Below are 25,565 nucleotides of genomic sequence, written 5' to 3'. Positions count from 1 at the left end.
TCCTATCTCACTCGGAGAGGGTCAAAATCAGATCTCAACGGGAGTCCGGAGAACAGAGCAGGCGTCCTGAAGCTCCCCCTCCCTCGGTGGAAGTCGGCTCAAGCAGGTCCTGAGGACAGGACCCCTGGGGGTTTGGGCCTGGGACAGGACGAGACACCCGCGGCCCCCTCTCCCACGCCGCCCCAAACAGGACCCAGGATTCAGCCACCGCCGCAGCGGCCGCAGGAGCATCGAGGCAGCCGCGCGGCGCCGGCGATATTTAAAGGGGACGCAGCCTATCTGTCAGGAGTGGAACGCGAGTCGGCTCAGCCAATGCGCATGCGCGAGGCGCGAGCGGTTTCTCCCTTCACAGTGGTTCCCACGGTTGTCTTAGAAACCAGGCCCCGAGGCTTGGCAGAGCAGGAGCCCTCCGTGGCATTGCTTGGGGGTCCAGGCTCTGTGGCTAAGGCCTCACCTCTCCCCGGGTCGAAGGGAACGTCTCCAGATACCAGGAGTCGCAATGGGCCGACCATGATGATGAAACCCCAGGCGGAGACGGGGGAAGCAGCACGGGATCCCAGCCTCAGGCCTTCACGGAGGGTGTTGGTTGGGGTGAGTCTCCCCAAAATTCGTGCCGCCGTCCGTGATCTCGAGGATGGGTCGGCATGCGTGCCCTGGGCGGTTATCTCACCGAGGGTCGTTCTCCTCCACAGCAGGACCCCGCAGCCTCAGGGGTTCCCTTGGAGTGTGTGTTTCAATGCCTCTGCTGTATGACTCTATGTGTGTTTGTTTGTGTGTGTGTGTGTGTGTGTGTGTGTGTGTATGTGTCTGTGTGTGTGTCTCCCATTTTCTCTTCTCTGTCTCTCAGTCTCTGTATGTTTCTTTCCCACTCTCTGTGGGTTTGTGCCAGCCGAAGTTGCGTCAGGGCTTCCAGGTCGGTGCAGGATTGGGGGTGTTGCGAATTTAGCAGAAACCTCCTTGCTCCTCTGGTAGGCATTTGATAACGTGGCTTGGGTGAGGCACAGGCCGCACCCCCAACCCCCGTGTCCCAGGTGTTCTTTGATTTTCCTTGGCATCGTTGGAAAGGTCATCCGTTTCCCCCTTCCACTGGCACATACCTGGACACCTCCCTTTGTTTCGGGGTCGCCCCGTATGCCTCCGGTGACACACATTAACACCAACTGCTGTGGGATTGGCCAGTGTCACGCGTGGTCACATGGTCTCCCCCTCGGATTCGCCTCTGTTCCTCATTGCAGGGGTCTTGTAAAGCGCGGTCGGCTTTCCGGAGCCCCAGGGCTTTTACAAGCCGGGCAGGCCACTGCTCTTTCAAAGGAGGAGGGAGGCAGAGGGCTGATGGATGAGTGAATTTGCAGCTGACACTCGGCCTTGAGACCAATGGGATCATTCTGTGCTGCAGCAAGGCACTGCCGGCCTGACCCGAGGTGAGGAGCCCATCCTATCTCACTCGGAGAGGGTCAAAATCGGATCTCAACGGGAGTCCGGACAACACAGCAGGCGTCCTGAAGCTCACGCTCCCTCGGTGGAAGTCGGCTCAAGCAGATGCTGAGATCAGGACCCCTGGGGGTTTGCGCCTGGGACAGGAAGAGACACCCGCGACCCCCTCTCCCACGCCGCCCCAAACAGGACTCAGGATTCAGCCGCCGCAGTGGCGACAGCAGGATGATCACGGCAGCCGCGCGGCGGCGGAGATATTTAAAGGGGACGCAGCCTATCTGTCAGGAGTGGAGAGTGAGTCGGCTCAGCCAATGCGCATGCGTGAGGCGCGAGCCGTTTCTCCCGTCACAGAGGTTCCCACGGTTGTCTTAGAAACCAGGCCCCGAGGCTTGGCAGAGCAGGAGCCCTCCGTGGCATTGCTTGGGTGTCCAGGCTCTGAGGCTAAGGCCTCACCTCTCCCCGGGTCGAAGGGAACGTCTCCGGATACCAGGAGTCGCAATGGGACGACCATGATGATGAAACCCCAGGCGGAGACGGGGGAAGCAGCACGGGATCCCAGCCTCAGGCCTTCACGGACGGTGTTGGTTGGGGTGAGTCTGCCCAAAATTCCTGCCGCCGTCCGTGATCTCGAGGACGGGTCGGCATGCGTGCCCCTGGGCTGCTATCTCACCGAGGGTCGTTCTCCTCCACAGCAGGACCCCGCAGCCTCAGGGGTTCCCTTGGAGTGTGGGTTTCAATGCCTCTGCTGTATGACTCTATGTGTGTTTGTTTATGTGTGTGTGTGTGTGTGTGTGTGTGTATGTGTCTGTGTGTGTGTCTCCCATTTTCTCTTCTCTCTCTGTCTCTCAGTCTCTGTGTGTTTCTTTCCCACTCTCTGTGGGTTTGTGCCAGCCGAAGTTGCATCAGGGCTACCAGGTCGGTGCAGGATTGGGGGTGTTGCCAATTTTGCAAAAACCTCTTTGCTCCTCTGGTAGGCATTTGAAAACGTGGCTTGGGTGAGGCACAGGCGGCCTGCCGAACCCCCGGGTCCCAGGTGTTCGTTGATTTTGCTTGGCATTGATGGAAAGGTCACCCGTTTCCCCCTTCCACCGGCACATACCTGGACACCACCCTTTGTTTCGCCGTCGCCCCGTATGCCTCCGGTGACACACATTAACACCAACTGCTGTGGGATTGGCCAGTGCCACGCGGGGTCACATGGTCTCCCCCTCGGATTCGCCTCTGTTCCTCATTGCAGATGTCCTGTAAAGCGCGGTCGGCTTTCTGGAACCCCAGGGCTTTTACAAGCCTGGCAGGCCACTGCTCTTTCAAAGGAGGAGGGAGGCAGAGGGGTGATGCATGAGTGAATTTGCAGCTGACACTCGGCCTTGAGACCCTGCCGGCCTGACCAGATGTGATGAGCCCATCCTATCTCACTCGGAGAGGGTCAAAATCAGATCTCAACGGGAGTCCGGAGAACAGAGCAGGCGTCCTGAAGCTCCCCCTCCCTCGGTGGAAGTCGGCTCAAGCAGGTCCTGAGGACAGGACCCCTGGGGGTTTGGGCCTGGGACAGGACGAGACACCCGCGGCCCCCTCTCCCACGCCGCCCCAAACAGGACCCAGGATTCAGCCGCCGCCGCGGCGGCCGCAGGAGCATCGAGGCAGCCGCGCAGCGCCGGCGATATTTAAAGGGGACGCAGCCTATCTGTCAGGAGTGGAGCGCGAGTCGGCTCAGCCAATGCGCATGCGCGAGGCGCGAGCGGTTTCTCCCCTCACAGTGGTTCCCACGGTTGTCTTAGAAACCAGGCCCCGAGGCTTGGCAGAGCAGGAGCCCTCCGTGGCATTGCTTGGGGGTCCAGGCTCTGAGGCTAAGGCCTCACCTCTCCCCGGGTCGAAGGGAACGTCTCCGGATACCAGGAGTCGCAATGGGCCGACCATGATGATGAAACCCCAGGCGGAGACGGGGGAAGCAGCACGGGATCCCAGCCTCAGGCCTTCACGGAGGGTGTTGGTTGGGGTGAGTCTCCCCAAAATTCGTGCCGCCGTCCGTGATCTCGAGGATGGGTCGGCATGCGTGCCCTGGGCGGTTATCTCACCGAGGGTCGTTCTCCTCCACAGCAGGACCCCGCAGCCTCAGGGGTTCCCTTGGAGTGTGTGTTTCAATGCCTCTGCTGTATGACTCTATGTGTGTTTGTTTGTGTGTGTGTGTGTGTGTGTGTGTGTATGTGTCTGTGTGTGTGTCTCCCATTTTCTCTTCTCTGTCTCTCAGTCTCTGTATGTTTCTTTCCCACTCTCTGTGGGTTTGTGCCAGCCGAAGTTGCGTCAGGGCTTCCAGGTCGGTGCAGGATTGGGGGTGTTGCGAATTTAGCAGAAACCTCCTTGCTCCTCTGGTAGGCATTTGATAACGTGGCTTGGGTGAGGCACAGGCCGCACCCCCAAGCCCCGTGTCCCAGGTGTTCTTTGATTTTCCTTGGCATCGTTGGAAAGGTCATCCGTTTCCCCCTTCCACTGGCACATACCTGGACACCTCCCTTTGTTTCGGGGTCGCCCCGTATGCCTCCGGTGACACACATTAACACCAACTGCTGTGGGATTGGCCAGTGTCACGCGTGGTCACATGGTCTCCCCCTCGGATTCGCCTCTGTTCCTCATTGCAGGGGTCTTGTAAAGCGCGGTCGGCTTTCCGGAGCCCCAGGGCTTTTACAAGCCGGGCAGGCCACTGCTCTTTCAAAGGAGGAGGGAGGCAGAGGGCTGATGGATGAGTGAATTTGCAGCTGACACTCGGCCTTGAGACCAATGGGATCATTCTGTGCTGCAGCAAGGCACTGCCGGCCTGACCCGAGGTGAGGAGCCCATCCTATCTCACTCGGAGAGGGTCAAAATCGGATCTCAACGGGAGTCCGGACAACACAGCAGGCGTCCTGAAGCTCACGCTCCCTCGGTGGAAGTCGGCTCAAGCAGATGCTGAGATCAGGACCCCTGGGGGTTTGCGCCTGGGACAGGAAGAGACACCCGCGACCCCCTCTCCCACGCCGCCCCAAACAGGACTCAGGATTCAGCCGCCGCAGTGGCGACAGCAGGATGATCACGGCAGCCGCGCGGCGGCGGAGATATTTAAAGGGGACGCAGCCTATCTGTCAGGAGTGGAGAGTGAGTCGGCTCAGCCAATGCGCATGCGTGAGGCGCGAGCCGTTTCTCCCGTCACAGAGGTTCCCACGGTTGTCTTAGAAACCAGGCCCCGAGGCTTGGCAGAGCAGGAGCCCTCCGTGGCATTGCTTGGGTGTCCAGGCTCTGAGGCTAAGGCCTCACCTCTCCCCGGGTCGAAGGGAACGTCTCCGGATACCAGGAGTCGCAATGGGACGACCATGATGATGAAACCCCAGGCGGAGACGGGGGAAGCAGCACGGGATCCCAGCCTCAGGCCTTCACGGACGGTGTTGGTTGGGGTGAGTCTGCCCAAAATTCCTGCCGCCGTCCGTGATCTCGAGGACGGGTCGGCATGCGTGCCCCTGGGCTGCTATCTCACCGAGGGTCGTTCTCCTCCACAGCAGGACCCCGCAGCCTCAGGGGTTCCCTTGGAGTGTGGGTTTCAATGCCTCTGCTGTATGACTCTATGTGTGTTTGTTTATGTGTGTGTGTGTGTGTGTGTGTGTGTATGTGTCTGTGTGTGTGTCTCCCATTTTCTCTTCTCTCTCTGTCTCTCAGTCTCTGTGTGTTTCTTTCCCACTCTCTGTGGGTTTGTGCCAGCCGAAGTTGCATCAGGGCTACCAGGTCGGTGCAGGATTGGGGGTGTTGCCAATTTTGCAAAAACCTCTTTGCTCCTCTGGTAGGCATTTGAAAACGTGGCTTGGGTGAGGCACAGGCGGCCTGCCGAACCCCCGGGTCCCAGGTGTTCGTTGATTTTGCTTGGCATTGATGGAAAGGTCACCCGTTTCCCCCTTCCACCGGCACATACCTGGACACCACCCTTTGTTTCGCCGTCGCCCCGTATGCCTCCGGTGACACACATTAACACCAACTGCTGTGGGATTGGCCAGTGCCACGCGGGGTCACATGGTCTCCCCCTCGGATTCGCCTCTGTTCCTCATTGCAGATGTCCTGTAAAGCGCGGTCGGCTTTCTGGAACCCCAGGGCTTTTACAAGCCTGGCAGGCCACTGCTCTTTCAAAGGAGGAGGGAGGCAGAGGGGTGATGCATGAGTGAATTTGCAGCTGACACTCGGCCTTGAGACCCTGCCGGCCTGACCAGATGTGATGAGCCCATCCTATCTCACTCGGAGAGGGTCAAAATCAGATCTCAACGGGAGTCCGGAGAACAGAGCAGGCGTCCTGAAGCTCCCCCTCCCTCGGTGGAAGTCGGCTCAAGCAGGTCCTGAGGACAGGACCCCTGGGGGTTTGGGCCTGGGACAGGACGAGACACCCGCGGCCCCCTCTCCCACGCCGCCCCAAACAGGACCCAGGATTCAGCCGCCGCCGCGGCGGCCGCAGGAGCATCGAGGCAGCCGCGCAGCGCCGGCGATATTTAAAGGGGACGCAGCCTATCTGTCAGGAGTGGAGCGCGAGTCGGCTCAGCCAATGCGCATGCGCGAGGCGCGAGCGGTTTCTCCCCTCACAGTGGTTCCCACGGTTGTCTTAGAAACCAGGCCCCGAGGCTTGGCAGAGCAGGAGCCCTCCGTGGCATTGCTTGGGGGTCCAGGCTCTGAGGCTAAGGCCTCACCTCTCCCCGGGTCGAAGGGAACGTCTCCGGATACCAGGAGTCGCAATGGGCCGACCATGATGATGAAACCCCAGGCGGAGACGGGGGAAGCAGCACGGGATCCCAGCCTCAGGCCTTCACGGAGGGTGTTGGTTGGGGTGAGTCTCCCCAAAATTCGTGCCGCCGTCCGTGATCTCGAGGATGGGTCGGCATGCGTGCCCTGGGCGGTTATCTCACCGAGGGTCGTTCTCCTCCACAGCAGGACCCCGCAGCCTCAGGGGTTCCCTTGGAGTGTGTGTTTCAATGCCTCTGCTGTATGACTCTATGTGTGTTTGTTTGTGTGTGTGTGTGTGTGTGTGTGTGTATGTGTCTGTGTGTGTGTCTCCCATTTTCTCTTCTCTGTCTCTCAGTCTCTGTATGTTTCTTTCCCACTCTCTGTGGGTTTGTGACAGCCGAAGTTGCGTCAGGGCTTCCAGGTCGGTGCAGGATTGGGGGTGTTGCGAATTTAGCAGAAACCTCCTTGCTCCTCTGGTAGGCATTTGATAACGTGGCTTGGGTGAGGCACAGGCCGCACCCCCAACCCCCGTGTCCCAGGTGTTCTTTGATTTTCCTTGGCATCGTTGGAAAGGTCATCCGTTTCCCCCTTCCACTGGCACATACCTGGACACCTCCCTTTGTTTCGGGGTCGCCCCGTATGCCTCCGGTGACACACATTAACACCAACTGCTGTGGGATTGGCCAGTGTCACGCGTGGTCACATGGTCTCCCCCTCGGATTCGCCTCTGTTCCTCATTGCAGGGGTCTTGTAAAGCGCGGTCGGCTTTCCGGAGCCCCAGGGCTTTTACAAGCCGGGCAGGCCACTGCTCTTTCAAAGGAGGAGGGAGGCAGAGGGCTGATGGATGAGTGAATTTGCAGCTGACACTCGGCCTTGAGACCAATGGGATCATTCTGTGCTGCAGCAAGGCACTGCCGGCCTGACCCGTGGTGAGGAGCCCATCCTATCTCACTCGGAGAGGGTCAAAATCGGATCTCAACGGGAGTCCGGACAACACAGCAGGCGTCCTGAAGCTCACGCTCCCTCGGTGGAAGTCGGCTCAAGCAGATGCTGAGATTAGGACCCCTGGGGGTTTGCGCCTGGGACAGGAAGAGACACCCGCGGCCCCCTCTCCCACGCCGCCCCAAACAGGACTCAGGATTCAGCCGCCGCAGTGGCGACAGCAGGATGATCACGGCAGCCGCGCGGCGGCGGAGATATTTAAAGGGGATGCAGCCTATCTGTCAGGAGTGGAGAGTGAGTCGGCTCAGCCAATGCGCATGCGTGAGGCGTGATCCGTTTCTCCCGTCACAGAGGTTCCCACGGTTGTCTTAGAAACCAGGCCCTGAGGCTTGGCAGAGCAGGAGCACTCCGTGGCATTGCTTGGGTGTCCAGGCTCTGAGGCTAAGGCCTCACCTCTCCCCGGTCGAAGGGAACGTCTCCGGATGCCAGGAGTCGCAATGGGCCTACCATGATGATGAAACCCCAGGCGGAGACAGGGAAGCGGCATGGGATGCCAGCCTCAGGCCTGCACGGAAGGTGTTGGTTGGGGTGAGTCTCCCCAAAAGTCGTGTCACCCTTCGTTTTCTCGAGGACGGGTCCGCATGCGTGCGCCTGGGCTGCTCTCTCAACGCAGGGCCGTTCTCTTCCAGAGCAGGACCCTGCAGCCTCAGGGGTTGCCTGGGGGTGTGTGTTTCAATGCCTCTGCTGTATGAGTCTGTGTGTGTGTGTGTGTGTGTCTGTGTCTGTGTCTGTGTGTGTGTCTCCCATTCTCTCTTCTCTCCCTGTCAGTGTCTGTGTGTTCCTTTCTCACTCTCTGTGGGTTTGTGCCAGCCAAAGTTGCGTCAGGGCTACCAGGTCTGTGGAGGATTGGGGGTGTTGCGAATTTTGCAGAAAACTCTTTGCTCCTCTGCTAGGCATTTGAAAACGTGGCTTGGGTCAGGCACAGGCGGCTCCCCCAACCCCCGGGTCCCAGGTGTTCTTTGATTTTCCTTGGCATTGATGGAAATGTCACCCGTTTCCCCCTTCCACCTGCACATACCTGGACACCACCCTTTGATTTGCCGTCCCCCCGCGTGCCTCCGGTGACACACATTACCACCAACTGCTGTGGGATTGGCCAGTGCCACGCCGGGTCACGTGGTCTCCCCCTCGGATTCGCCTCTGTTCCTCATTGCAGGTGTCCTGTAAAGAGCGGTCAGCTTTCCGGAACCCCAGGGCTTTTACAAGCCGGGCAGGCCACTGCTCTTTCAAAGGAGGAGGGAGGCAGAGGGCTGATGGATGAGTGAAGTTGCAGCTGACACTAAGCCTGGAGACCTATGGGATCATTCTGTGCTGCAGCCAGGCCCTGCCGGCCTGACCAGATGTGGTGAGCCCATCCTATCTCACTCGCAGAGGGCCAAAATCGGACCTCAACGGGAGTCCGGAGAAAACAGCAGGCGTCCTGAAGCTCCCCCTCCCTTGGTGGAAGTCAGCTCAAGCAGCTCCTGAGGACAGGACCCCTGCAGGTCTGGGCCTGGGACAGGAGGAGACATCCGCGGCCCCCTCTCCCACGCCACCCCAAACAGGACCCAGGATCCAGCCGCCACCGCAGAGGCAGCAGGATGATCGCGGCAGCCGCGCGGCGGCGGTGATATTTAAAGGGGACGCAGCCTATGTGTCAGGAGTGGAGCGCGAGTGGGCTCAGCCAATGCGCATGCGCGAGGCGCGAGCAGTTTCTCCCGTCACAGTGGTTCCCACGGTCGTCTTAGAAACCAGGCCCCGAGGCTTGGCAGAGCAGGAGCCCTCCGTGGCATTGCTTGGGTGTCCAGGCTCTGAGGCTAAGGACTCACCTCTCCCCGGGTCGAAGGGAACGTCTCCGGATACCAGGAGTCGCAATGGGACGACCATGATGATGAAACCCCAGGCGGAGACGGGGGAAGCAGCACGGGATCCCAGCCTCAGGCCTTCACGGACGGTGTTGGTTGGGGTGAGTCTGCCCAAAATTCCTGCCGCCGTCCGTGATCTCGAGGACGGGTCGGCATGCGTGCCCCTGGGCTGCTATCTCACCGAGGGTCGTTCTCCTCCACAGCAGGACCCCGCAGCCTCAGGGGTTCCCTTGGAGTGTGGGTTTCAATGCCTCTGCTGTATGACTCTATGTGTGTTTGTTTATGTGTGTGTGTGTGTGTGTGTGTGTGTGTATGTGTCTGTGTGTGTGTCTCCCATTTTCTCTTCTCTCTCTGTCTCTCAGTCTCTGTGTGTTTCTTTCCCACTCTCTGTGGGTTTGTGCCAGCCGAAGTTGCATCAGGGCTACCAGGTCGGTGCAGGATTGGGGGTGTTGCCAATTTTGCAAAAACCTCTTTGCTCCTCTGGTAGGCATTTGAAAACGTGGCTTGGGTGAGGCACAGGCGGCCTGCCGAACCCCCGGGTCCCAGGTGTTCGTTGATTTTGCTTGGCATTGATGGAAAGGTCACCCGTTTCCCCCTTCCACCGGCACATACCTGGACACCACCCTTTGTTTCGCCGTCGCCCCGTATGCCTCCGGTGACACACATTAACACCAACTGCTGTGGGATTGGCCAGTGCCACGCGGGGTCACATGGTCTCCCCCTCGGATTCGCCTCTGTTCCTCATTGCAGATGTCCTGTAAAGCGCGGTCGGCTTTCTGGAACCCCAGGGCTTTTACAAGCCTGGCAGGCCACTGCTCTTTCAAAGGAGGAGGGAGGCAGAGGGGTGATGCATGAGTGAATTTGCAGCTGACACTCGGCCTTGAGACCCTGCCGGCCTGACCAGATGTGATGAGCCCATCCTATCTCACTCGGAGAGGGTCAAAATCAGATCTCAACGGGAGTCCGGAGAACAGAGCAGGCGTCCTGAAGCTCCCCCTCCCTCGGTGGAAGTCGGCTCAAGCAGGTCCTGAGGACAGGACCCCTGGGGGTTTGGGCCTGGGACAGGACGAGACACCCGCGGCCCCCTCTCCCACGCCGCCCCAAACAGGACCCAGGATTCAGCCGCGCCGCAGGAGCATCGAGGCAGCCGCGCGGCGCCGGCGATATTTAAAGGGGACGCAGCCTATCTGTCAGGAGTGGAACGCGAGTCGGCTCAGCCAATGCGCATGCGCGAGGCGCGAGCCGTTTCTCCCGTCACAGTGGTTCCCACGGTTGTCTTAGAAACCAGGCCCCGAGGCTTGGCAGAGCAGGAGCCCTCCGTGGCATTGCTTGGGGGTCCAGGCTCTGAGGCTAAGGCCTCACCTCTCCCCGGGTCGAAGGGAACGTCTCCGGATACCAGGAGTCGCAATGGGACGACCATGATGATGAAACCCCAGGCGGAGACGGGGGAAGCAGCACGGGATCCCAGCCTCAGGCCTTCACGGACGGTGTTGGTTGGGGTGAGTCTCCCCAAAATTCCTGCCGCCGTCCGTGATCTCGAGGACGGGTCGGCATGCGTGCCCCTGGGCTGCTATCTCACCGAGGGTCGTTCTCCTCCACAGCAGGACCCCGCAGCCTCAGGGGTTCCCTTGGAGTGTGGGTTTCAATGCCTCTGCTGTATGACTCTATGTGTGTTTGTTTATGTGTGTGTGTGTGTGTGTGTGTGTGTGTATGTGTCTGTGTGTGTGTCTCCCATTTTCTCTTCTCTCTCTGTCTCTCAGTCTCTGTGTGTTTCTTTCCCACTCTCTGTGGGTTTGTGCCAGCCGAAGTTGCATCAGGGCTACCAGGTCGGTGCAGGATTGGGGGTGTTGCCAATTTTGCAAAAACCTCTTTGCTCCTCTGGTAGGCATTTGAAAACGTGGCTTGGGTGAGGCACAGGCGGCCTGCCGAACCCCCGGGTCCCAGGTGTTCGTTGATTTTGCTTGGCATTGATGGAAAGGTCACCCGTTTCCCCCTTCCACCGGCACATACCTGGACACCACCCTTTGTTTCGCCGTCGCCCCGTATGCCTCCGGTGACACACATTAACACCAACTGCTGTGGGATTGGCCAGTGCCACGCGGGGTCACATGGTCTCCCCCTCGGATTCGCCTCTGTTCCTCATTGCAGATGTCCTGTAAAGCGCGGTCGGCTTTCTGGAACCCCAGGGCTTTTACAAGCCTGGCAGGCCACTGCTCTTTCAAAGGAGGAGGGAGGCAGAGGGGTGATGCATGAGTGAATTTGCAGCTGACACTCGGCCTTGAGACCCTGCCGGCCTGACCAGATGTGATGAGCCCATCCTATCTCACTCGGAGAGGGTCAAAATCAGATCTCAACGGGAGTCCGGAGAACAGAGCAGGCGTCCTGAAGCTCCCCCTCCCTCGGTGGAAGTCGGCTCAAGCAGGTCCTGAGGACAGGACCCCTGGGGGTTTGGGCCTGGGACAGGACGAGACACCCGCGGCCCCCTCTCCCACGCCGCCCCAAACAGGACCCAGGATTCAGCCGCCGCCGCAGCGGCCGCAGGAGCATCGAGGCAGCCGCGCGGCGCCGGCGATATTTAAAGGGGACGCAGCCTATCTGTCAGGAGTGGAACGCGAGTCGGCTCAGCCAATGCGCATGCGCGAGGCGCGAGCGGTTTCTCCCTTCACAGTGGTTCCCACGGTTGTCTTAGAAACCAGGCCCCGAGGCTTGGCAGAGCAGGAGCCCTCCGTGGCATTGCTTGGGGGTCCAGGCTCTGTGGCTAAGGCCTCACCTCTCCCCGGGTCGAAGGGAACGTCTCCGGATACCAGGAGTCGCAATGGGCCGACCATGATGATGAAACCCCAGGCGGAGACGGGGGAAGCAGCACGGGATCCCAGCCTCAGGCCTTCACGGAGGGTGTTGGTTGGGGTGAGTCTCCCCAAAATTCGTGCCGCCGTCCGTGATCTCGAGGATGGGTCGGCATGCGTGCCCTGGGCGGTTATCTCACCGAGGGTCGTTCTCCTCCACAGCAGGACCCCGCAGCCTCAGGGGTTCCCTTGGAGTGTGTGTTTCAATGCCTCTGCTGTATGACTCTATGTGTGTTTGTTTGTGTGTGTGTGTGTGTGTGTGTGTGTGTGTGTATGTGTCTGTGTGTGTGTCTCCCATTTTCTCTTCTCTGTCTCTCAGTCTCTGTATGTTTCTTTCCCACTCTCTGTGGGTTTGTGCCAGCCGAAGTTGCGTCAGGGCTTCCAGGTCGGTGCAGGATTGGGGGTGTTGCGAATTTAGCAGAAACCTCCTTGCTCCTCTGGTAGGCATTTGATAACGTGGCTTGGGTGAGGCACAGGCCGCACCCCCAACCCCCGTGTCCCAGGTGTTCTTTGATTTTCCTTGGCATCGTTGGAAAGGTCATCCGTTTCCCCCTTCCACTGGCACATACCTGGACACCTCCCTTTGTTTCGGGGTCGCCCCGTATGCCTCCGGTGACACACATTAACACCAACTGCTGTGGGATTGGCCAGTGTCACGCGTGGTCACATGGTCTCCCCCTCGGATTCGCCTCTGTTCCTCATTGCAGGGGTCTTGTAAAGCGCGGTCGGCTTTCCGGAGCCCCAGGGCTTTTACAAGCCGGGCAGGCCACTGCTCTTTCAAAGGAGGAGGGAGGCAGAGGGCTGATGGATGAGTGAATTTGCAGCTGACACTCGGCCTTGAGACCAATGGGATCATTCTGTGCTGCAGCAAGGCACTGCCGGCCTGACCCGAGGTGAGGAGCCCATCCTATCTCACTCGGAGAGGGTCAAAATCGGATCTCAACGGGAGTCCGGACAACACAGCAGGCGTCCTGAAGCTCACGCTCCCTCGGTGGAAGTCGGCTCAAGCAGATGCTGAGATCAGGACCCCTGGGGGTTTGCGCCTGGGACAGGAAGAGACACCCGCGACCCCCTCTCCCACGCCGCCCCAAACAGGACTCAGGATTCAGCCGCCGCAGTGGCGACAGCAGGATGATCACGGCAGCCGCGCGGCGGCGGAGATATTTAAAGGGGACGCAGCCTATCTGTCAGGAGTGGAGAGTGAGTCGGCTCAGCCAATGCGCATGCGTGAGGCGCGAGCCGTTTCTCCCGTCACAGAGGTTCCCACGGTTGTCTTAGAAACCAGGCCCCGAGGCTTGGCAGAGCAGGAGCCCTCCGTGGCATTGCTTGGGTGTCCAGGCTCTGAGGCTAAGGCCTCACCTCTCCCCGGGTCGAAGGGAACGTCTCCGGATACCAGGAGTCGCAATGGGACGACCATGATGATGAAACCCCAGGCGGAGACGGGGGAAGCAGCACGGGATCCCAGCCTCAGGCCTTCACGGACGGTGTTGGTTGGGGTGAGTCTGCCCAAAATTCCTGCCGCCGTCCGTGATCTCGAGGACGGGTCGGCATGCGTGCCCCTGGGCTGCTATCTCACCGAGGGTCGTTCTCCTCCACAGCAGGACCCCGCAGCCTCAGGGGTTCCCTTGGAGTGTGGGTTTCAATGCCTCTGCTGTATGACTCTATGTGTGTTTGTTTATGTGTGTGTGTGTGTGTGTGTGTGTGTGTATGTGTCTGTGTGTGTGTCTCCCATTTTCTCTTCTCTCTCTGTCTCTCAGTCTCTGTGTGTTTCTTTCCCACTCTCTGTGGGTTTGTGCCAGCCGAAGTTGCATCAGGGCTACCAGGTCGGTGCAGGATTGGGGGTGTTGCCAATTTTGCAAAAACCTCTTTGCTCCTCTGGTAGGCATTTGAAAACGTGGCTTGGGTGAGGCACAGGCGGCCTGCCGAACCCCCGGGTCCCAGGTGTTCGTTGATTTTGCTTGGCATTGATGGAAAGGTCACCCGTTTCCCCCTTCCACCGGCACATACCTGGACACCACCCTTTGTTTCGCCGTCGCCCCGTATGCCTCCGGTGACACACATTAACACCAACTGCTGTGGGATTGGCCAGTGCCACGCGGGGTCACATGGTCTCCCCCTCGGATTCGCCTCTGTTCCTCATTGCAGATGTCCTGTAAAGCGCGGTCGGCTTTCTGGAACCCCAGGGCTTTTACAAGCCTGGCAGGCCACTGCTCTTTCAAAGGAGGAGGGAGGCAGAGGGGTGATGCATGAGTGAATTTGCAGCTGACACTCGGCCTTGAGACCCTGCCGGCCTGACCAGATGTGATGAGCCCATCCTATCTCACTCGGAGAGGGTCAAAATCAGATCTCAACGGGAGTCCGGAGAACAGAGCAGGCGTCCTGAAGCTCCCCCTCCCTCGGTGGAAGTCGGCTCAAGCAGGTCCTGAGGACAGGACCCCTGGGGGTTTGGGCCTGGGACAGGACGAGACACCCGCGGCCCCCTCTCCCACGCCGCCCCAAACAGGACCCAGGATTCAGCCACCGCCGCAGCGGCCGCAGGAGCATCGAGGCAGCCGCGCGGCGCCGGCGATATTTAAAGGGGACGCAGCCTATCTGTCAGGAGTGGAACGCGAGTCGGCTCAGCCAATGCGCATGCGCGAGGCGCGAGCGGTTTCTCCCTTCACAGTGGTTCCCACGGTTGTCTTAGAAACCAGGCCCCGAGGCTTGGCAGAGCAGGAGCCCTCCGTGGCATTGCTTGGGGGTCCAGGCTCTGTGGCTAAGGCCTCACCTCTCCCCGGGTCGAAGGGAACGTCTCCAGATACCAGGAGTCGCAATGGGCCGACCATGATGATGAAACCCCAGGCGGAGACGGGGGAAGCAGCACGGGATCCCAGCCTCAGGCCTTCACGGAGGGTGTTGGTTGGGGTGAGTCTCCCCAAAATTCGTGCCGCCGTCCGTGATCTCGAGGATGGGTCGGCATGCGTGCCCTGGGCGGTTATCTCACCGAGGGTCGTTCTCCTCCACAGCAGGACCCCGCAGCCTCAGGGGTTCCCTTGGAGTGTGTGTTTCAATGCCTCTGCTGTATGACTCTATGTGTGTTTGTTTGTGTGTGTGTGTGTGTGTGTGTGTGTGTATGTGTCTGTGTGTGTGTCTCCCATTTTCTCTTCTCTGTCTCTCAGTCTCTGTATGTTTCTTTCCCACTCTCTGTGGGTTTGTGCCAGCCGAAGTTGCGTCAGGGCTTCCAGGTCGGTGCAGGATTGGGGGTGTTGCGAATTTAGCAGAAACCTCCTTGCTCCTCTGGTAGGCATTTGATAACGTGGCTTGGGTGAGGCACAGGCCGCACCCCCAACCCCCGTGTCCCAGGTGTTCTTTGATTTTCCTTGGCATCGTTGGAAAGGTCATCCGTTTCCCCCTTCCACTGGCACATACCTGGACACCTCCCTTTGTTTCGGGGTCGCCCCGTATGCCTCCGGTGACACACATTAACACCAACTGCTGTGGGATTGGCCAGTGTCATGCGTGGTCACATGGTCTCCCCCTCGGATTCGCCTCTGTTCCTCATTGCAGGGGTCTTGTAAAGCGCGGTCGGCTTTCCGGAGCCCCAGGGCTTTTACAAGCCGGGCAGGCCACTGCTCTTTCAAAGGAGGAGGGAGGCAGAGGGCTGATGGATGAGTGAATTTGCAGCTGACACTCGGCCTTGAGACCAATGGGATCATTCTGTGCTGCAGCAAGGCACTGCCGGCCTGACCCGAGGTGAGGAGCCCATCCTATCTCACTCGGAGAGGGTCAAAATCGGATCTCAACGGGAGTCCGGACAACACAGCAGGCGTCCTGAAGCTCACGCTCCCTCGGTGGAAGTCGGCTCAAGCAGATGCTGAGATCAGGACCCCTGGGGGTTTGCGCCTGGGACAGGAAGAGACACCCGCGACCCCCTCTCCCACGCCGCCCCAAACAGGACTCAGGATTCAGCCGCCGCAGTGGCGACAGCAGGATGATCACGGCAGCCGCGCGGCGGCGGAGATATTTAAAGGGGACGCAGCCTATCTGTCAGGAGTGGAGAGTGAGTCGGCTCAGCCAATGCGCATGCGTGAGGCGCGAGCCGTTTCTCCCGTCACAGAGGTTCCCACGGTTGTCTTAGAAACCAGGCCCCGAGGCTTGGCAGAGCAGGAGCCCTCCGTGGCATTGCTTGGGTGTCCAGGCTCTGAGGCTAAGGCCTCACCTCTCCCCGGGTCGAAGGGAACATCTCCGGATACCAGGAGTCGCAATGGGACGACCATGATGATGAAACCCCAGGCGGAGACGGGGGAAGCAGCACGGGATCCCAGCCTCAGGCCTTCACGGACGGTGTTGGTTGGGGTGAGTCTGCCCAAAATTCCTGCCGCCGTCCGTGATCTCGAGGACGGGTCGGCATGCGTGCCCCTGGGCTGCTATCTCACCGAGGGTCGTTCTCCTCCACAGCAGGACCCCGCAGCCTCAGGGGTTCCCTTGGAGTGTGGGTTTCAATGCCTCTGCTGTATGACTCTATGTGTGTTTGTTTATGTGTGTGTGTGTGTGTGTGTGTGTGTATGTGTCTGTGTGTGTGTCTCCCATTTTCTCTTCTCTCTCTGTCTCTCAGTCTCTGTGTGTTTCTTTCCCACTCTCTGTGGGTTTGTGCCAGCCGAAGTTGCATCAGGGCTACCAGGTCGGTGCAGGATTGGGGGTGTTGCCAATTTTGCAAAAACCTCTTTGCTCCTCTGGTAGGCATTTGAAAACGTGGCTTGGGTGAGGCACAGGCGGCCTGCCGAACCCCCGGGTCCCAGGTGTTCGTTGATTTTGCTTGGCATTGATGGAAAGGTCACCCGTTTCCCCCTTCCACCGGCACATACCTGGACACCACCCTTTGTTTCGCCGTCGCCCCGTATGCCTCCGGTGACACACATTAACACCAACTGCTGTGGGATTGGCCAGTGCCACGCGGGGTCACATGGTCTCCCCCTCGGATTCGCCTCTGTTCCTCATTGCAGATGTCCTGTAAAGCGCGGTCGGCTTTCTGGAACCCCAGGGCTTTTACAAGCCTGGCAGGCCACTGCTCTTTCAAAGGAGGAGGGAGGCAGAGGGGTGATGCATGAGTGAATTTGCAGCTGACACTCGGCCTTGAGACCCTGCCGGCCTGACCAGATGTGATGAGCCCATCCTATCTCACTCGGAGAGGGTCAAAATCAGATCTCAACGGGAGTCCGGAGAACAGAGCAGGCGTCCTGAAGCTCCCCCTCCCTCGGTGGAAGTCGGCTCAAGCAGGTCCTGAGGACAGGACCCCTGGGGGTTTGGGCCTGGGACAGGACGAGACACCCGCGGCCCCCTCTCCCACGCCGCCCCAAACAGGACCCAGGATTCAGCCGCCGCCGCGGCGGCCGCAGGAGCATCGAGGCAGCCGCGCAGCGCCGGCGATATTTAAAGGGGACGCAGCCTATCTGTCAGGAGTGGAGCGCGAGTCGGCTCAGCCAATGCGCATGCGCGAGGCGCGAGCGGTTTCTCCCCTCACAGTGGTTCCCACGGTTGTCTTAGAAACCAGGCCCCGAGGCTTGGCAGAGCAGGAGCCCTCCGTGGCATTGCTTGGGGGTCCAGGCTCTGAGGCTAAGGCCTCACCTCTCCCCGGGTCGAAGGGAACGTCTCCGGATACCAGGAGTCGCAATGGGCCGACCATGATGATGAAACCCTAGGCGGAGACGGGGGAAGCAGCACGGGATCCCAGCCTCAGGCCTTCACGGAGGGTGTTGGTTGGGGTGAGTCTCCCCAAAATTCGTGCCGCCGTCCGTGATCTCGAGGATGGGTCGGCATGCGTGCCCTGGGCGGTTATCTCACCGAGGGTCGTTCTCCTCCACAGCAGGACCCCGCAGCCTCAGGGGTTCCCTTGGAGTGTGTGTTTCAATGCCTCTGCTGTATGACTCTATGTGTGTTTGTTTGTGTGTGTGTGTGTGTGTGTGTGTGTATGTGTCTGTGTGTGTGTCTCCCATTTTCTCTTCTCTGTCTCTCAGTCTCTGTATGTTTCTTTCCCACTCTCTGTGGGTTTGTGCCAGCCGAAGTTGCGTCAGGGCTTCCAGGTCGGTGCAGGATTGGGGGTGTTGCGAATTTAGCAGAAACCTCCTTGCTCCTCTGGTAGGCATTTGATAACGTGGCTTGGGTGAGGCACAGGCCGCACCCCCAAGCCCCGTGTCCCAGGTGTTCTTTGATTTTCCTTGGCATCGTTGGAAAGGTCATCCGTTTCCCCCTTCCACTGGCACATACCTGGACACCTCCCTTTGTTTCGGGGTCGCCCCGTATGCCTCCGGTGACACACATTAACACCAACTGCTGTGGGATTGGCCAGTGTCACGCGTGGTCACATGGTCTCCCCCTCGGATTCGCCTCTGTTCCTCATTGCAGGGGTCTTGTAAAGCGCGGTCGGCTTTCCGGAGCCCCAGGGCTTTTACAAGCCGGGCAGGCCACTGCTCTTTCAAAGGAGGAGGGAGGCAGAGGGCTGATGGATGAGTGAATTTGCAGCTGACACTCGGCCTTGAGACCAATGGGATCATTCTGTGCTGCAGCAAGGCACTGCCGGCCTGACCCGAGGTGAGGAGCCCATCCTATCTCACTCGGAGAGGGTCAAAATCGGATCTCAACGGGAGTCCGGACAACACAGCAGGCGTCCTGAAGCTCACGCTCCCTCGGTGGAAGTCGGCTCAAGCAGATGCTGAGATCAGGACCCCTGGGGGTTTGCGCCTGGGACAGGAAGAGACACCCGCGACCCCCTCTCCCACGCCGCCCCAAACAGGACTCAGGATTCAGCCGCCGCAGTGGCGACAGCAGGATGATCACGGCAGCCGCGCGGCGGCGGAGATATTTAAAGGGGACGCAGCCTATCTGTCAGGAGTGGAGAGTGAGTCGGCTCAGCCAATGCGCATGCGTGAGGCGCGAGCCGTTTCTCCCGTCACAGAGGTTCCCACGGTTGTCTTAGAAACCAGGCCCCGAGGCTTGGCAGAGCAGGAGCCCTCCGTGGCATTGCTTGGGTGTCCAGGCTCTGAGGCTAAGGCCTCACCTCTCCCCGGGTCGAAGGGAACGTCTCCGGATACCAGGAGTCGCAATGGGACGACCATGATGATGAAACCCCAGGCGGAGACGGGGGAAGCAGCACGGGATCCCAGCCTCAGGCCTTCACGGACGGTGTTGGTTGGGGTGAGTCTGCCCAAAATTCCTGCCGCCGTCCGTGATCTCGAGGACGGGTCGGCATGCGTGCCCCTGGGCTGCTATCTCACCGAGGGTCGTTCTCCTCCACAGCAGGACCCCGCAGCCTCAGGGGTTCCCTTGGAGTGTGGGTTTCAATGCCTCTGCTGTATGACTCTATGTGTGTTTGTTTATGTGTGTGTGTGTGTGTGTGTGTGTGTGTATGTGTCTGTGTGTGTGTCTCCCATTTTCTCTTCTCTCTCTGTCTCTCAGTCTCTGTGTGTTTCTTTCCCACTCTCTGTGGGTTTGTGCCAGCCGAAGTTGCATCAGGGCTACCAGGTCGGTGCAGGATTGGGGGTGTTGCCAATTTTGCAAAAACCTCTTTGCTCCTCTGGTAGGCATTTGAAAACGTGGCTTGGGTGAGGCACAGGCGGCCTGCCGAACCCCCGGGTCCCAGGTGTTCGTTGATTTTGCTTGGCATTGATGGAAAGGTCACCCGTTTCCCCCTTCCACCGGCACATACCTGGACACCACCCTTTGTTTCGCCGTCGCCCCGTATGCCTCCGGTGACACACATTAACACCAACTGCTGTGGGATTGGCCAGTGCCACGCGGGGTCACATGGTCTCCCCCTCGGATTCGCCTCTGTTCCTCATTGCAGATGTCCTGTAAAGCGCGGTCGGCTTTCTGGAACCCCAGGGCTTTTACAAGCCTGGCAGGCCACTGCTCTTTCAAAGGAGGAGGGAGGCAGAGGGGTGATGCATGAGTGAATTTGCAGCTGACACTCGGCCTTGAGACCCTGCCGGCCTGACCAGATGTGATGAGCCCATCCTATCTCACTCGGAGAGGGTCAAAATCAGATCTCAACGGGAGTCCGGAGAACAGAGCAGGCGTCCTGAAGCTCCCCCTCCCTCGGTGGAAGTCGGCTCAAGCAGGTCCTGAGGACAGGACCCCTGGGGGTTTGGGCCTGGGACAGGACGAGACACCCGCGGCCCCCTCTCCCACGCCGCCCCAAACAGGACCCAGGATTCAGCCGCGCCGCAGGAGCATCGAGGCAGCTGCGCGGCGCCGGCGATATTTAAAGGGGACGCAGCCTATCTGTCAGGAGTGGAACGCGAGTCGGCTCAGCCAATGCGCATGCGCGAGGCGCGAGCCGTTTCTCCCGTCACAGTGGTTCCCACGGTTGTCTTAGAAACCAGGCCCCGAGGCTTGGCAGAGCAGGAGCCCTCCGTGGCATTGCTTGGGGGTCCAGGCTCTGAGGCTAAGGCCTCACCTCTCCCCGGGTCGAAGGGAACGTCTCCGGATACCAGGAGTCGCAATGGGACGACCATGATGATGAAACCCCAGGCGGAGACGGGGGAAGCAGCACGGGATCCCAGCCTCAGGCCTTCACGGACGGTGTTGGTTGGGGTGAGTCTCCCCAAAATTCCTGCCGCCGTCCGTGATCTCGAGGACGGGTCGGCATGCGTGCCCCTGGGCTGCTATCTCACCGAGGGTCGTTCTCCTCCACAGCAGGACCCCGCAGCCTCAGGGGTTCCCTTGGAGTGTGGGTTTCAATGCCTCTGCTGTATGACTCTATGTGTGTTTGTTTATGTGTGTGTGTGTGTGTGTGTGTGTGTGTATGTGTCTGTGTGTGTGTCTCCCATTTTCTCTTCTCTCTCTGTCTCTCAGTCTCTGTGTGTTTCTTTCCCACTCTCTGTGGGTTTGTGCCAGCCGAAGTTGCATCAGGGCTACCAGGTCGGTGCAGGATTGGGGGTGTTGCCAATTTTGCAAAAACCTCTTTGCTCCTCTGGTAGGCATTTGAAAACGTGGCTTGGGTGAGGCACAGGCGGCCTGCCGAACCCCCGGGTCCCAGGTGTTCGTTGATTTTGCTTGGCATTGATGGAAAGGTCACCCGTTTCCCCCTTCCACCGGCACATACCTGGACACCACCCTTTGTTTCGCCGTCGCCCCGTATGCCTCCGGTGACACACATTAACACCAACTGCTGTGGGATTGGCCAGTGCCACGCGGGGTCACATGGTCTCCCCCTCGGATTCGCCTCTGTTCCTCATTGCAGATGTCCTGTAAAGCGCGGTCGGCTTTCTGGAACCCCAGGGCTTTTACAAGCCTGGCAGGCCACTGCTCTTTCAAAGGAGGAGGGAGGCAGAGGGGTGATGCATGAGTGAATTTGCAGCTGACACTCGGCCTTGAGACCCTGCCGGCCTGACCAGATGTGATGAGCCCATCCTATCTCACTCGGAGAGGGTCAAAATCAGATCTCAACGGGAGTCCGGAGAACAGAGCAGGCGTCCTGAAGCTCCCCCTCCCTCGGTGGAAGTCGGCTCAAGCAGGTCCTGAGGACAGGACCCCTGGGGGTTTGGGCCTGGGACAGGACGAGACACCCGCGGCCCCCTCTCCCACGCCGCCCCAAACAGGACCCAGGATTCAGCCGCCGCCGCAGCGGCCGCAGGAGCATCGAGGCAGCCGCGCGGCGCCGGCGATATTTAAAGGGGACGCAGCCTATCTGTCAGGAGTGGAACGCGAGTCGGCTCAGCCAATGCGCATGCGCGAGGCGCGAGCGGTTTCTCCCTTCACAGTGGTTCCCACGGTTGTCTTAGAAACCAGGCCCCGAGGCTTGGCAGAGCAGGAGCCCTCCGTGGCATTGCTTGGGGGTCCAGGCTCTGTGGCTAAGGCCTCACCTCTCCCCGGGTCGAAGGGAACGTCTCCGGATACCAGGAGTCGCAATGGGCCGACCATGATGATGAAACCCCAGGCGGAGACGGGGGAAGCAGCACGGGATCCCAGCCTCAGGCCTTCACGGAGGGTGTTGGTTGGGGTGAGTCTCCCCAAAATTCGTGCCGCCGTCCGTGATCTCGAGGATGGGTCGGCATGCGTGCCCTGGGCGGTTATCTCACCGAGGGTCGTTCTCCTCCACAGCAGGACCCCGCAGCCTCAGGGGTTCCCTTGGAGTGTGTGTTTCAATGCCTCTGCTGTATGACTCTATGTGTGTTTGTTTGTGTGTGTGTGTGTGTGTGTGTGTGTGTGTATGTGTCTGTGTGTGTGTCTCCCATTTTCTCTTCTCTGTCTCTCAGTCTCTGTATGTTTCTTTCCCACTCTCTGTGGGTTTGTGCCAGCCGAAGTTGCGTCAGGGCTTCCAGGTCGGTGCAGGATTGGGGGTGTTGCGAATTTAGCAGAAACCTCCTTGCTCCTCTGGTAGGCATTTGATAACGTGGCTTGGGTGAGGCACAGGCCGCACCCCCAAGCCCCGTGTCCCAGGTGTTCTTTGATTTTCCTTGGCATCGTTGGAAAGGTCATCCGTTTCCCCCTTCCACTGGCACATACCTGGACACCTCCCTTTGTTTCGGGGTCGCCCCGTATGCCTCCGGTGACACACATTAACACCAACTGCTGTGGGATTGGCCAGTGTCACGCGTGGTCACATGGTCTCCCCCTCGGATTCGCCTCTGTTCCTCATTGCAGGGGTCTTGTAAAGCGCGGTCGGCTTTCCGGAGCCCCAGGGCTTTTACAAGCCGGGCAGGCCACTGCTCTTTCAAAGGAGGAGGGAGGCAGAGGGCTGATGGATGAGTGAATTTGCAGCTGACACTCGGCCTTGAGACCAATGGGATCATTCTGTGCTGCAGCAAGGCACTGCCGGCCTGACCCGAGGTGAGGAGCCCATCCTATCTCACTCGGAGAGGGTCAAAATCGGATCTCAACGGGAGTCCGGACAACACAGCAGGCGTCCTGAAGCTCACGCTCCCTCGGTGGAAGTCGGCTCAAGCAGATGCTGAGATCAGGACCCCTGGGGGTTTGCGCCTGGGACAGGAAGAGACACCCGCGACCCCCTCTCCCACGCCGCCCCAAACAGGACTCAGGATTCAGCCGCCGCAGTGGCGACAGCAGGATGATCACGGCAGCCGCGCGGCGGCGGAGATATTTAAAGGGGACGCAGCCTATCTGTCAGGAGTGGAGAGTGAGTCGGCTCAGCCAATGCGCATGCGTGAGGCGCGAGCCGTTTCTCCCGTCACAGAGGTTCCCACGGTTGTCTTAGAAACCAGGCCCCGAGGCTTGGCAGAGCAGGAGCCCTCCGTGGCATTGCTTGGGTGTCCAGGCTCTGAGGCTAAGGCCTCACCTCTCCCCGGGTCGAAGGGAACGTCTCCGGATACCAGGAGTCGCAATGGGACGACCATGATGATGAAACCCCAGGCGGAGACGGGGGAAGCAGCACGGGATCCCAGCCTCAGGCCTTCACGGACGGTGTTGGTTGGGGTGAGTCTGCCCAAAATTCCTGCCGCCGTCCGTGATCTCGAGGACGGGTCGGCATGCGTGCCCCTGGGCTGCTATCTCACCGAGGGTCGTTCTCCTCCACAGCAGGACCCCGCAGCCTCAGGGGTTCCCTTGGAGTGTGGGTTTCAATGCCTCTGCTGTATGACTCTATGTGTGTTTGTTTATGTGTGTGTGTGTGTGTGTGTGTGTGTGTATGTGTCTGTGTGTGTGTCTCCCATTTTCTCTTCTCTCTCTGTCTCTCAGTCTCTGTGTGTTTCTTTCCCACTCTCTGTGGGTTTGTGCCAGCCGAAGTTGCATCAGGGCTACCAGGTCGGTGCAGGATTGGGGGTGTTGCCAATTTTGCAAAAACCTCTTTGCTCCTCTGGTAGGCATTTGAAAACGTGGCTTGGGTGAGGCACAGGCGGCCTGCCGAACCCCCGGGTCCCAGGTGTTCGTTGATTTTGCTTGGCATTGATGGAAAGGTCACCCGTTTCCCCCTTCCACCGGCACATACCTGGACACCACCCTTTGTTTCGCCGTCGCCCCGTATGCCTCCGGTGACACACATTAACACCAACTGCTGTGGGATTGGCCAGTGCCACGCGGGGTCACATGGTCTCCCCCTCGGATTCGCCTCTGTTCCTCATTGCAGATGTCCTGTAAAGCGCGGTCGGCTTTCTGGAACCCCAGGGCTTTTACAAGCCTGGCAGGCCACTGCTCTTTCAAAGGAGGAGGGAGGCAGAGGGGTGATGCATGAGTGAATTTGCAGCTGACACTCGGCCTTGAGACCCTGCCGGCCTGACCAGATGTGATGAGCCCATCCTATCTCACTCGGAGAGGGTCAAAATCAGATCTCAACGGGAGTCCGGAGAACAGAGCAGGCGTCCTGAAGCTCCCCCTCCCTTGGTGGAAGTCGGCTCAAGCAGGTCCTGAGGACAGGACCCCTGGGGGTTTGGGCCTGGGACAGGACGAGACACCCGCGGCCCCCTCTCCCACGCCGCCCCAAACAGGACCCAGGATTCAGCCGCCGCCGCAGCGGCCGCAGGAGCATCGAGGCAGCCGCGCGGCGCCGGCGATATTTAAAGGGGACGCAGCCTATCTGTCAGGAGTGGAACGCCAGTCGGCTCAGCCAATGCGCATGCACGAGGCGCGAGCGGTTTCTCCCTTCACAGTGGTTCCCACGGTTGTCTTAGAAACCAGGCCCCGAGGCTTGGCAGAGCAGGAGCCCTCCGTGGCATTGCTTGGGGGTCCAGGCTCTGAGGCTAAGGCCTCACCTCTCCCCGGGTCGAAGGGAACGTCTCCGGATACCAGGAGTCGCAATGGGCCGACCATGATGATGAAACCCCAGGCGGAGACGGGGGAAGCAGCACGGGATCCCAGCCTCAGGCCTTCACGGAGGGTGTTGGTTGGGGTGAGTCTCCCCAAAATTCGTGCCGCCGTCCGTGATCTCGAGGATGGGTCGGCATGCGTGCCCTGGGCCGTTATCTCACCGAGGGTCGTTCTCCTCCACAGCAGGACCCCGCAGCCTCAGGGGTTCCCTTGGAGTGTGTGTTTCAATGCCTCTGCTGTATGACTCTATGTGTGTTTGTTTGTGTGTGTGTGTGTGTGTGTGTGTGTGTGTGTATGTGTCTGTGTGTGTGTCTCCCATTTTCTCTTCTCTGTCTCTCAGTCTCTGTATGTTTCTTTCCCACTCTCTGTGGGTTTGTGCCAGCCGAAGTTGCGTCAGGGCTTCCAGGTCGGTGCAGGATTGGGGGTGTTGCGAATTTAGCAGAAACCTCCTTGCTCCTCTGGTAGGCATTTGATAACGTGGCTTGGGTGAGGCACAGGCCGCACCCCCAAGCCCCGTGTCCCAGGTGTTCTTTGATTTTCCTTGGCATCGTTGGAAAGGTCATCCGTTTCCCCCTTCCACTGGCACATACCTTTACACCTCCCTTTGTTTCGGGGTCGCCCCGTATGCCTCCGGTGACACACATTAACACCAACTGCTGTGGGATTGGCCAGTGTCACGCGTGGTCACATGGTCTCCCCCTCGGATTCGCCTCTGTTCCTCATTGCAGGGGTCTTGTAAAGCGCGGTCGGCTTTCCGGAGCCCCAGGGCTTTTACAAGCCGGGCAGGCCACTGCTCTTTCAAAGGAGGAGGGAGGCAGAGGGCTGATGGATGAGTGAATTTGCAGCTGACACTCGGCCTTGAGACCAATGGGATCATTCTGTGCTGCAGCAAGGCACTGCCGGCCTGACCCGAGGTGAGGAGCCCATCCTATCTCACTCGGAGAGGGTCAAAATCGGATCTCAACGGGAGTCCGGA

This window comes from Pan paniscus, chromosome 23 (assembly GCF_029289425.2).
Source record: "Pan paniscus chromosome 23, NHGRI_mPanPan1-v2.0_pri, whole genome shotgun sequence".
In the NCBI taxonomy this organism is placed as follows: Eukaryota; Metazoa; Chordata; class Mammalia; order Primates; family Hominidae; genus Pan; species Pan paniscus.
The sequence above is the reverse complement of the archived record's forward strand: the minus strand, read 5'-3'. Positions refer to the sequence as shown.